This window comes from Episyrphus balteatus, chromosome 1, assembly GCF_945859705.1.
Source record: "Episyrphus balteatus chromosome 1, idEpiBalt1.1, whole genome shotgun sequence".
In the NCBI taxonomy this organism is placed as follows: domain Eukaryota; kingdom Metazoa; phylum Arthropoda; class Insecta; order Diptera; family Syrphidae; genus Episyrphus; species Episyrphus balteatus.
The window spans coordinates 22,828,728-22,842,436 of record NC_079134.1 but is presented as its reverse complement, the minus strand read 5'-3'; the positions used below and the strand labels follow the sequence as shown (position 1 = coordinate 22,842,436).

At 30.7% G+C, this 13,709-nt stretch overlaps 1 protein-coding gene across 1 annotated transcript in view; it reads left to right on the top strand.

The window, feature by feature from the left end:
* Window positions 1-13,709, top strand: part of LOC129914413 (protein dachsous) — a 231,187-nt gene that overhangs the window by 97,764 nt on the left and 119,714 nt on the right. The gene's annotated exons all lie outside the window — the stretch shown is intronic.

Genomic DNA, 13,709 nt, shown 5'->3' with positions numbered 1-13,709 from the left:
TCTCAATATTTCCATATTTATGCATATTTTATTTATTTTTAATTGTCAATTGACACTGAAACTTTTTTTAATAAAATAATAAATGAAATGACATTTGAAGCTAATGGAGAGTGAATAAATAGAAACCCTGTCTAAAACCTCCATTTGCTATAAAAATCCCTCTTAAAAGGTCGAATTTGGTGTTTTAACTAAAATGACTTTTAAATTTAATGATCAATTAGTTAATGATGCCAAACTTCAAAAAGAGACTGAATTAAACGAATTTGGTTTTTAATTTTAAAATTCCTGTTTTTAAAGGCGATTTAAATTTAATGGAGAGTCAATAAATTGGGCCTAAATAAGTTTATACGTGTTTTGTAATTTTCTATTTAGAAATATCTCATCTGTGAAAAAAAATTCGATAAATTGACTTCTTCAAATTTGTTCCTCCTAGAAACAACAGTATACTTTTCTTACGGTTTTTGATGTGCTGAGTTCAAGTCCAAAGTCAAAAAGAATCTAGCACGTCAGGATTTTGAGATTTACGCGTTAGAGAATCACAAAATCAAGTTTTTTGTTTAGAAAATCTCAAAAAAAAAACTACAATATCTCAAAAACAGGAGCTGATCAAAAAATTTTTAATTCGGATTTAAAATCAGCATACTAAAATTTATTAGAAAAGTATACTTTTGTTCTTGGGAGAAAGAAATATGAATTTGTAAGATATATGCCAAACCTTCTTAACTTACTTAAATTTAGAAATCTCGGATAAGAAAAGAGATATTAAGAAGATTGAAACTGAATTTGAAAGAAAATATAAGTTCTTTTATAAACCGTGACAAATTAAGTTGAAAAAGTTTACAATACGCCAAAATATTGCTTTGAAAACAGCAAAAAAAAAATGGATTTTTGAGATTTTCTAACGGGAATATCCTAAAAACGTGACATGCTAGGCCAATTTTGACTTCGAAATCAGCACACAAAAATCCTTTAGAAAAGTATAATTTTATTATAACGATTTCATCGAATTTTCATCTGAAAGTGTTGATCATAATTATCTAAATGACTTTTAACAAACACTCTGAATTCGCTTTATGTCTTTAAGCACTTGTTTTCAACTAAATTTCAGCTTTCTTGTATAGTGTCTTAATTCAAAGAAAAATTCTCAGCAATTTCATTAAGAACTTCCCTTGCATTTCAAAACAAAAGCCAGACAAAAATAAAATTAAAAAAAAAAACAAAAACACACATTCTGATGATACGGACGACCATATTCCAAGGTAATATAGTGTGCCTCCCTCCGTCCATCATTTTAATATGTAATTATCTTTAATCTTGAATTGAAATTTTATTGCCCCAGAACTGCCCGTACTAAAAATATCTTTAACCACCAGCCACAGCCAGCACCCATCAGACTTTATTCAACTAGTAGTTGTAGGTACCACATATCTTTCTAGTTTTAGTTTGATTTCCCTTTTTGTTTGTTGTTGTTTTGTTTAATTTATGATCCCAACCCAAATCGGAAAAGAAGAATCTAGGTACGCGAGAGGTTTTCACAACTAGCCATATATTATATCCCACAAAATGGCTATAGGCACACCATCATCTTTATATCTCCACACTCCTCTCATAACAATCACTTCAAAAAATACTTAAAACAACAGAAAACAAAAATGTATAGGCATCCAACATCACGAGACGAGAACGAAAGCAAATTGTATTGGGAAAAAAGGATGATGATGGCATGACCCCAATGCTAGTAATAACCTATAATCAATGGTGGAACATCCGCCACCGCAACAAAACCGAAAGGAAATTTCAACTTAACTCCAATTCCCTTTTATTTTTCCCAGGTGGTGCGGGTCTATGTGGAAAATAAAAACAAAAAGAATAAAAAATGGAAGATGGCTCTACTGTATGAAAAAGTAACTAAACCAAAATTACTTCTTCTTCTTCAACATCTTGGTCTTATTTAGATGTCAATTTGTATGTTGTGTGGTGTTTGGTGTGCGCCTCTTGTCGAAAGGTGCGAAATATCTAAAGTTTGCACAATTGGAATGTAACTTATGATGCGGAACACGATTACTGGCTTCCATTTGCGCCAAACCACAAACATTACGATCGAGCGCGCACTAATCGAAAGAAGAGCAGAAAGTACAACTTGCCTTTAACAAGCTCTCTACGAAGAAGACTCTTCGATGCATCTCTCAAACTTAAAGTCCATCAAAGTCTGAACAAAAAAAAAAAAAAAAAGAAGAAGAAAATGATTCTTCGTCATAATTTCCCTCCCCATCCATTATTTATGGCGCCAAAAAATCAGATAACAGCTGCAATTCACAAAAAGTAATTTCCGTTGATTTCCGATCCGTTTTGTTGTTGGCCGGTGCCGTTGCCGTTGCTGCATTTTACTCATATCACATCCCCAATCGATACCACTCTCGCATCATATCCTCCCCACAAAACTGATGATGTGCGCGATCCTATTCAACTCTTTGATGGTCTTGGTTGGGGTTTCTTCTTAATCCTTTTTCGAAGCGCGTTGACCACAACATAAGCTTGAGCATGAATGAGGTCTCAGAGTGATCGAAGAAAAAAAAAAAGAAAAAAACATGTTGTCGGTCGTTGGTCGTCTTCTTCGTCATCGTCCATAGTATAGATGAACTGGACATGATGGGCTCATTCTGAGAGAAGAGATGAGCCAGCAAAAGGCAAACCATCAGCACTTAACCATCCGTGAAACGTCTTTTGTGTGATTTTTTTTTCTCCTTTTTTTATGGAATTTAATTCGATTATTATTTTTTTTTTTTTTTTACTTTTCAATCACTTTAATTTTTTTTTTTAGTAAGGAATTTTATTCAAAGAGAGGGAGAGAGTGATGAAACATTGAAAACTACTGCTCCTTCTTGAATATTGCTCCTGATGTATTTTCAGATACTACATTTTGCGTAAATAGATGTTTGAAATGGGAATTATTGATGGGTTTGCAACACACACATTTTTTTATCAAGGTATCCAACCTACCTTTCTATACTAAGAATCCGCATATACATAAGTGGTTTCACACCGCAACTTCCTGGGCACGTACTTGAAGGAGAAAATTGTTTTTGAGGTGTTACTCCACAATTTTAAGCTATTTTATGTTGATTGGATCAATGGTTCTAACCGCGTTTTTTTTTGTATAATTTGTAGTTTTTTTTTTTGTCTTCTTTTTTTTTTTGTGTTTGAGTAACTATATAATCCGGTAGGGAAGAATGAAAAAGTTTATAACAAGATTGGATCTTGTAGGATTCTAAGATGTATTTTTTTTTTTTTTTTAAGAAGATAATCTGAATGGATGATGGTTTGTATCATCAAAATGGAAATTGAACGATTGAAGTTAATCCAAAGAAAATTGGCTTAAATCTGATTAAAGTGAGAACAAAAATTTAATTCACAATTTTTGATTTGCAGCATAACCAATAGAAATGTAATGAACAAGATGACGAGAGCAATAATAAAAATTTAAAAAAAAAAACTAACAATAACAATTTTGTACCAAAAATGGTACATTAAACAGCAGCTATTAATCGCAGATTTTTCTATATCCTGCTCACTGCTTTTTAAAAATCGCTTTTTAACAGACTCCTAGTTGATAAATCATTTGAATGCTGTTGATAACAAGTGGACATACATTTTTGATTAACCAGAAGAAAGCTTATTGAATATCAAATGAGCAAGAATTTGATAAGTGAATTAAAGGCCATTGATAAGTATTTGATAAGTCAGTTGAAAAACATTGATAACTAGTGAAAAAAATATTTTAAGTCATGTAAAATGTAAAAGAATCACTAGATCACTAGATTTTTTGAGTAAATTGAAAGTCATTATACTAGAAAGTTTAAAAGCATTTGCAAGGAAATTCTCCTTTTGATAAAACTATACTTTTTCTAAAGGATTTTTGTATGTTGATTCTGAATCCGAAGTCAAAATTGGCCTAGCACGTCACGTTTTTTTTAGATATCTCCGTTAGCAAATCTCAAAAACCTATTTTTTGCTGTTTTCGAAGAAATATTTGTTCGTGTGGGATTTACTAAAAACTGCAGAGTTTCAATATATTTTTGCTGTTTTTGTCAATAAGTCTTAAAATGTGTGTAAACTTTTATTAATAAATACAAATTTAGTGTCATATTATAAATCATGTTATGAGAAATATAGTACAGGAAAGATAGACTTTTTCGTGGAACGAAATACAGGACGGCTGATTTTTTTCAAATCTGAGAGAAGGGTACTAGAAAAGCTTAACTCCTGGTTTTCGGGACGCCAACCCCCTGGTGAAATCCACCATTTTGAAAAACGCGAATTGGTCTATATCTACTTAACTACTGGCTTGACCGAATAAGTTACTTAACCAAAGTTGTAGTTAATATAATTAAATTTTCTTGTGCATTCACTGTTTTTCAGCGAGGACAACAATTTTTAGGTTATGTCGTTTTATTTTTTATTTTTTCGGTTTTTTAATTTTTCTTAGTCACTGTGATAGTTACATAATTTTTTATCATCACTAAAGTTGTACAGCATCAGATTTCCATTAATTTGGTATACTTTTGAAGATTATATGACTTTTCAAACCAAAGATACCAAACTTTAAAGAGTAATCCCTCTCAATATCTTCAAACACTATACTAATATGTTTTTCCATAAGGTATGAAAAGAAGGCTTTATCGTGTACGTTATGTAAAAACAAGACAAATTTGATATGAGTGGGAGTGTGTTTCCCATTATTAAGGTGGGTCGGGCAGTTTCCTCTAAATATTAATTTAATATTAAAAGAACAAAAAATAATGTTAAAACTTACAATAATGTGGCATAAATATTTTGTTTTAAGTCAAACATCCAACTTTTATGATGCTTAAAAATTATGTAACTATCATAAGGACTGAGAAAAATTAAAAAAACCGAAAAAATAAAAAAATAAAACGACATAACCTCAAAAGTGTTGTTCTCGATGAAAAACTGTGAATGCACAAGAAAAGATATTTATACTACCAATAATTAAGTAGATATAGACCGATTCGCGTTTTTCAAAATGGCGGTTTTCGCCAGGGGGTTGGCGCACACAGGTAAATTTTCCCAAATTCATGGCCAAAACTACAAAAAAAAAATTTGCGATTTGTTGTTTTTTTTTAATGCCAAGTTGTTTACAAATAACATAAGCTTAGAACCTGATTGATCATGCGATGCAAATTGTAACTGTTTAATCAGTAGATGCTTTCAAAGTAGAACATTTTAATTAACGAGTGCAGTAGCAAGGTTGGTTTCTTATAAGAAGTAGTTTGCTTTATTTTTTATTTAATTTTTTTTGGCGATTTTTAAAATAATTAACATGGATTCTGTTGCTAGTGGTATGTTAAAAAAAGATAATGACAAAGATAATGCAAAATTTTAAGTCTAAAGTAAATTTTAAAGCTTTTTAAGATAATGTGTTTGAGCAGTAAAAACAAACAAATTTTTTTTCTTTGATAATGAAAAAGTTAAGTTGATTTGCGTTTTTCTGTACTGAAAATAGTGTTGAAAAATAGTTAAATGTTTCCTTTATGAGAAACAATCCTAAAACATTGCGGTTTTTTGCGACTTTTTATAATATTGGCTTCAAAAGGTGTTGGGGACGGTGATTTTTTTTTTTAATTAGATTTTTCTTTTTTGACACAGGATCGTTATTAACTTTCATTTTTCTTTCAAGAAATAAGCTTTCTGAATTTTTAAAAAGCTGTTCGTCACGTGACATTACAGAAAAAATTAATTTTCTTGGTACCAAAGGTTGAAATATTGAAATTTCGGAGCAAATAGAGAAAAATTTAACGGATTTTGATTTTGCATATATGAACATAGAAGAAGATGGCTGAGTGAATCCAGAAATAACAACACCTTCTTAAAACAAAATATAAATTGGTTGCAATATGAAATATCGTTTCCATGCTGAGCCCATGGCTTTGTTGGACGGCCTCAAATGGATTTTTCAGACCTAAGCGAACGGTCAAAGAGACGTAAAACAGAAGATTTACGTTATAACTATAATGCCGAAGAATTAAGCTATGCTGCGCCATGCAACTGCGAGAAAAAGGGAAACTTGTTCATCAAATGTAATGAAGAATATAATATTTTCAACTCCTTCACGTGCTGAAAAATATCAAAAGCTTTGAAAAAAATTGACCAGAAAATTATTCCATATACAGCAGAAGAAGCACTTTCAATAGTTGTTGAAGGAAAATTAACTTAGTTTCATAATAACCATATGTATCCAAACTTAAGCCTCAATAAAATTTATTCATTCATTGGACAGCTCGGCGAAGAAGCCCAAGAATCACGAAACAAAGATATAAAGCGTTTCGAGAAAGTTTCCCAAGAAAATTTTCGAGGCAGCAAAATATGGAAGATGTGTTTTATAATCTCTTGGTCTCTTCTGACCCATTAATAAGTGGTTTGAGAAAACTAAATCCTAAAACAAAAAATGCGTTTCCCTCTGAAATACTTCAGTTTCTAATAGAACCAGAGATCGAGCAAGCAGACTTATAGTTACAGTTTCACAACTCACAAGTCATTGAATGATATACACACATACAAACTCACACTCATGTTTATTTATGTATATAGTTGTTATCTATACCAGCATTATTTATTTATGTATAATAACGACTGTTCAACTGTTTTTTTCAATCTATTGAATGTATAAATATTGTATTATTAAATGTCAAATGAAAGAAACCCTATGGCGTAAAGTAAAAAAAAAACGACTTTTTTCATTTTTTGCTTCTTTTTTGTGAATTTTCGTGTAAATTTACTTAAAAATTGTGAATTTTATGGAAATTATCTTATTTTGATATAATCATGCAATAATAAATTGAATAAACACAAAAAATAATTTTGGCCATGTTTTTGGGAAAATTTACCTGTGTGTGGCGTCCCGAAAACCTGGACTTAAGCTTTTCTAATACCCATCTTACAGATTTGAAAAAAAACAGAGTTCCTATATTTCTTTCCACAAAATGCCTGTTTTTTACTAAATTTCCCGTACTAAAACTATAGTTTTCAGATCAATAACTTTCGAATCATACATCGCATGACTTTAAAAAATATACCAAATTATTTGAAATTTGATGGTCTATAACTTTTACTGTTTAAGAAATTATTTAACTATTACCGAGAATAATAAAAAGTTTAAAAAAGCCGAAAAAAATAAAAACAACATAAGCTCAAAACTATTGCCCGCTTAAAAGAATAATGTATCACAAAGAAAAAGATAATTAAATTTCCAAGAACTTTGATCTGATAACCATTTCTCTAGGACCAATAGTTTTAGAGATACAGATAGATTCGCGTTTTTCAAAATGGCGGATTTCGCCAGGGGGTTGCCGACCCGAAAACCAGGACTTAAGCTTTTCTAATAACCCTCTTTCAGATTTGAAAAATTCAGCCGTCCTGTATTTCGTTCCACAATATGCCTCTTTTTTTACTAACTTTCCTGTACTAATAAGTCTTCCAAATTTGAGCTGAATACGAATATTAGTTTTATTTTTGTACTAGGTCAACCGAATCTAAAAGAAAGGGTTATTTTCTACAAACTACTCATATTTAAAAAAAATCATTTTAAAAAAATGGTACGTGTAAGAATTTTTCTGAACCCAGATTTAGATGCAGGAAAGTCAAATTTTTCATAATCTCAAAAAATTATTTGAAGGAGAAAAAAAGACCAGTGTAGTCATTAGACTAACAGTTGATAAGTTGGTTGAATACTCTTCATATTCCTTGGACAGGCATTAGATTTGAATTGATACACATTTCATAAATAAGTTGGAAGTTGTATGTTGAAAGGGGGCATGTGCCCCCCCCCCCCCCCCCAGAACTTAAAGTTCATACTTAAAGGAAATCAAACTATAAGAGTTTTTAAAATATATGAATAATAACAAAAAGAACTTGAGTGAAACTCTTGTTTATTTCTGGCTGAAAATGCGAATTTTATTGTTTGTTGCATCCCTTTCCCATGAAAAGCTCCACCTCACAAATAAATAAACGGCTATTTGTTGGGTACACACGAATTTTTCGATTTAAAAAAAAGTAAATTTTCAAAGTTATTTTGTTATTGTTTTTAAAATAGCGGAACACGCCACAACATTGCATAAACTATATATTATAGAACTGCTGGATATGTAGAACAAACTTGCATTTCAGAAGTTTGCCCAAGCTTGCACCCCGAAAATAAAGACCGCTTAAAAAAAAAACTCCTCAAAAGCGACCCTTACTTATAGATTTTTATAAATATTATGTTATTGAGAAAATTTCTCCAGGGATGCCTTTAAAAATATGTAAAAAAAATAGTGTTCCAAATTTCAAAAGAATCGGTGCAGAAGTTTTGAAGTTATGAGGAGCACCGGCATTGAAAACATTAGTTGTGGGGATAACGATTTAAAGTTTTGAACTCTGGACTAAAAGACTAAAACGTTCGTAAGCGAAGTATTAAAATACTCATAACTTGGTCAATTTGGCTCCAAGAGACCTACAATTTGAACACAATATTCTTGAGATATAAAACAATTTAACCCCTGGTAGCCCCATGTGACATTTCTGTAACAAACCGAAAAAGATTGCATAAAAGCTCTAGGAACAATTTTTTTTGTCTTTTGAAGCTTCTAATATAATCTTGAAGTATTGCTTTATCGAAATAGTACTTCAAATTTCTAATAAATAGCACCAATAGTTTTTAATTGACAGTTAATGTTGAAAGTTGGGCTTTTTTTGAAAAAAGCTAATTTGTGTAAAAACTACGGAATTCAGAAAAAAATAGTTTTTATTAGTAAACCCACGGGGTTTTATTTTTGGATTTTAGGAAAGTGCCTAAAAATTAATATTAGATAGCTTTTTGCTTGAATTTTTGCATTTTTATATAAAAATAAATTATTTAAACTTTTTTTACTCCCTAAATATCGAAATATATATGTAAGTAAATAATGACTTTATTGAATTTTTAAAAAATACGTGTTTTATTAAAGATAAAGGCCAATCGATTGACTTATTAATTTTTAAATTTACGACCTTGGGTTACAGAAGGTTAATGCAAATAAAAAAAAAAAACAAAACTGGGTTTCCCGGCAAAAAAGTATGATTCAGTTTTTTTGTTATTCTTAGGAACTTTAATATTTATTAGAATGAAGTCTTTAGTATTTGACTAAAAACTACTAGGTCATTAACTAATGGTGTAATTATGTCCATAATATTGCAAAATTTTATACAAAATCAATTAAAAAACTTAAACTTTTTTTTTTTTTCAAAATTTCATCTTTAAAACTTAATTTCTCAAAAACTGTTTGATGAAACAACTTAAGTCAAAAAATAAAATAAAGAATAGATTACTAACTTTAATATAGCACAGGATTGTACGTGCATTTGCTGATTTTTTATATTTGTTTTCTCCCGCCTAATCCAGGGGTAAGTGGGTAAGCACTTAAGTGGCTTTTACTGTAACAAGAAAATGAAAATTTTTCCTTCCGAATAACTTTTTGGTCATTTGGTACCTATTTGATGTGGGAAATGTGCCTAAATATTTTTGGCCAGGTTTTAGACCACTGTGGGTCGTTAAAATTGTATGCTTGTTAGTCAGTCGTATGATACTTCACTTTATTTCTAAACTGTTAATGCTGTTTTTTTTTGCCAATCCGTCCCTTGTGCCCCCCCCCCCCCCCCAGAAAAAAATCCTGGATCCGCCCCTGTTTACATTAGTTATACGCCGCCGATTGAAAAAGTAGAATAACCGAAAACTTATGCAGTTGATAGACTAATTACAAGACAAAGATAGCCATTTAATAAATTGATGCAATCAAAAAAGTACTAGATTGAACATTTTTTTTTAATTTTTGTAAATTTGTATTACTTTTCGCTAAAGTTAATTTTATTTATGTAAATTTTCTAGATATCAGTCATAATCTTCTAATCCCATTACACAATATCAAATCGAGTTAACAAAATAATTGGCTTTAGAAGTGCTATCATTTAAACTTATTTACAAGACAAAAAATATACCTGATCACGAAGATAAGTTCACCTATACGATTTTCATTGAAAATCGATAATCCAATCGATATCGTGGGTGATAATAGCTCATAGAGTAGCTTCGCATATGAGAAAATCTATATTAAGACTTGGGCATGGGCTTGAGAGCATGAGTGCATATTAATTCCATATATCAACCACACATACAAAAATGTCCTTCGATTTTCAACGCAAATAGCTTTTGATAGAAAATTTATTTTTATCTCAAGACATATTGTTCTTTTTTTCTTCTTTCATTGTGTCTGTGTTTTTTTGTCTTTCTCGTAAATTTTTGTTTCGCATTTTAACTAAAGCCTAGACCATGAAGAAACGCACCTCAAGATTGCCGCCATTTATTTTGTTATTTTTCTGTAATAAAAGCAAGAAACAAAAAAAGTATCAACACACTAAGAATAGGTTACAGTTGGAATTTTATTTTTCCGCAAGATACTCGTACGACGCAAAATTTGCATTTTGTATTGCTTCAGGCAATTTTTATTGAAGTTTTTTTTCTGATTTTTTTATTTTATTTCAGTTTATAATCGATGCGTGGGCACACTGATCTTATGGATTGGCTTTAAGACTTCAAGTCACTTTATTGGCTTTTAAACTCTATATAAAGAGTCTATATGTATGTGCCCGTGTGGTCGTTTTGAGTTAAAAAAAGAAAAAAAAAGTGTAATTAGACTTAATGGGATTTATTGGATTAACACAATTATGCTTAGATACAAAGTTACACAAATATCAACCCGCTATTGCATTACATCAAGTCATGAATCAACTTTTCAGCTGCATATAACAAACTTCTTCTACCAATAAACTGAAACCAGTGGCTGTTTAGAAAAACACAAGAACAAAAAAAAAAAAACCTCATCATAAACTCCTTATATGTATCTTTCTCTGTTCATCTTGCTGGCGCGTCTTGGTCTTGGTGCATCATCATCCAGCAGCAATAATATTGCAACATTGTTGCATGATGATGAATAATCTGGGGAATCCAACCAACTCTTTTGCTTCGGCTTTAGGAATAAATTCAGAACTCTCCTTTTGTAGCATCCTCAACTCGCACTCTCAACTACCAGCACATCACGGTTATAAGGAACCATTCAGCTATGTATACCAACAACAGAGGTGCAACATCACGTGCATGGCTTTTAGTAATGGTGTCGTGCAATCATATATGCCTGTTTTCTGTTGCTGCAGCATTCTGCAGTCAGCGTGAAATCGATCATTATATCCAACAGAAGATTGTATACATTCTCGCCCAGGTCTTCTTAAAAATACAAAAAAAAAAAACTGGCTTTGATGCTGGTCTAGGCTGGATGATGATCATCACAAACTTATATTGCAACTTTAACAGATAAAAAAAAAGAAATACAAATAAACCGTGTACCGCACGTTTTGATCTTTAATTTAATGTTGTGATGACATCCGAATAAACACCGACATGTTTAGATTAAATTACCTTTTTTTTTATACTTCTCCAAACAAACAACATAGAATATATTGTACCCGCTCGTCCATTTCATTCGAAGAACTCCAACTTATCCATATCCATTAAAGTGTATCCAAAATTAGATCCATCGTTCGTCGTCGCGACGTCGAAACTTGTCAAGACTCATCGACTAACCAAACTCGACCCATCGAGGCTCAGAGATACCTTTAGTCTTCAAAAGCCACACCCAATCGATTCTTCGATGTATACTCCTACGAGTTGGAGAGTATGTATGTGAATGTGGTGAAATATGATCCACGGCGAAAATACTTCATTAAATTCCATAAATTTTATAAATTACTTATTCAATCCTGATTTGCTGCAGGTAGCCGTAGGTAAGGTTTAGAAAAAAGTTATAAAAAGACTGAAGGCGGCCGGTATTGTATAAGAGAGAGATGCTTATGACTTTTGGTTTCGGTCTAAATATGCGGCTTTCATATACTTTTTCCTTCTATGATTTGTATGCAAATGCCATTTATCCTTTGAGCTAGTGTAATGCTACTGGTACTTGGTAGTCTAGTGCAACATACACATGCCATATAGCAAGTCTCCATTGATTCCTAAATAATTCCGTCTAGTGTGGCATTTTGTGGATTTCCCATTCACACACAAGAAGGAGTGCGCCGCATTGCACTGAGTGAGCTTTGTGCGCATTTTATGCAAAATCAAAATCAAAAGTGAAAAAAAAAAAAACAAATCCATGAGCATGCAAATAATGTGAAAATGTTGGCAAGCATAATGTATCTTGTAGATACTTCGTCTTTGCCAGTCGTTGCCAGTGGCATTTTTTTGTTTATATTTTTCTTTCAACTGAATCTTTGGTAATATTTATTATTAAAAAAAAAATATATTTCATTTTATTTAATTTAATGATTAAAATGCATTTGAAAGTTTTTTTGATTCAAAAATTAATTCCGCAAAAAAAAAAAAAAAACGTTCATAAATATCATATTACCAATTAGTATCTCGACTCGTATAAGAACTGAAAAATTTTATTTAACTGTTTCTTTCGATTTCTTTGTCAATTTTGGTATGCTTTGAGCATACTTAAAATACCCAAAAAAAATAAAAAGAAATAAATTTGTATGGCATTTCCTTTTTTTTTAATCCAATAAACTTCAATCCGATCAGATTGTATCTTTTTGGTATGTTATTTTTTTTTTTTTTTGCCAGGCTGAAGCTGTCAATAATTTAAATGCCAATTAATTAGCGTGGTGTGACCCTTCTTTGGGGATATTTCTTCTTTTTAAAAAATTTTTTAACTTCTGCTGATGGAATTTTTTTTTGTGACTTGTTGCACAGATTTATTGTATATCGAAGTTTTTGCCAAGCCAATGAACCCACATTCTGAAGAAGTAGCTTTGAAAACATAAAGAGAGATGTCATTTCTCTTGATTTGATACACACCTCGTTTTTTTTTTTTTTTTTTATTTTGGATGTTGATGACATTTGAACATTTTTGTCGAAAGAAGTGTGAAGAGGGTTGAGAAAAAGTAGTTAATTTTGATGACACTGAAATACGAATTTGATTTAACAAGGAAGCCAGAAACCACATTTTTTAGAGGAATTTATCACTGTCCATAACTTATCGCTTTTCACTTATAATTTAATACTTATCGGTTATCACTTTTAAGTAAGTTGTTAAAAGTTGTCATTTTGTAACTTCCAACATACAAAGAATTATTACTACTATAAAAAAAATTAAATCTTTTAACATTACCGTAAGAAGTCAAAAGTTTTTTAAGCTAAAAAAGATAAGAAATATGATATTCAAAAAGTTTAAAGTTGTGGTTTTAAGTAGAATAGTAGCAGAACCAAAGAAAACACAAGAATTAAAGGAATGCACAAAAATAAAAAAAAAAAAAGTTCGTTGCTCAGCTCTTTTGTTTAAATGAAGCAAATTAAAGTAACTTGATTAAATTGCAGATATTAACTTAAAAATATGGTTTTATATGCAAATAATATTATTTTTATTCATCTATTGAAAGAGGGCAGTTTTTGGACTTTTATACTATCAAATTCAGCCTGAATATTTTCTTGCAATTTAAATTAAACCATTAAAATTTTTTTTGTAATCTGCATCAAATTTTTAGTTTAATGATTTCCACTCAAATCTGATTTTTATGCAAATTTAAAAAATCATTTCAAATGTACGTATTTCAAAATGATTTTTTAA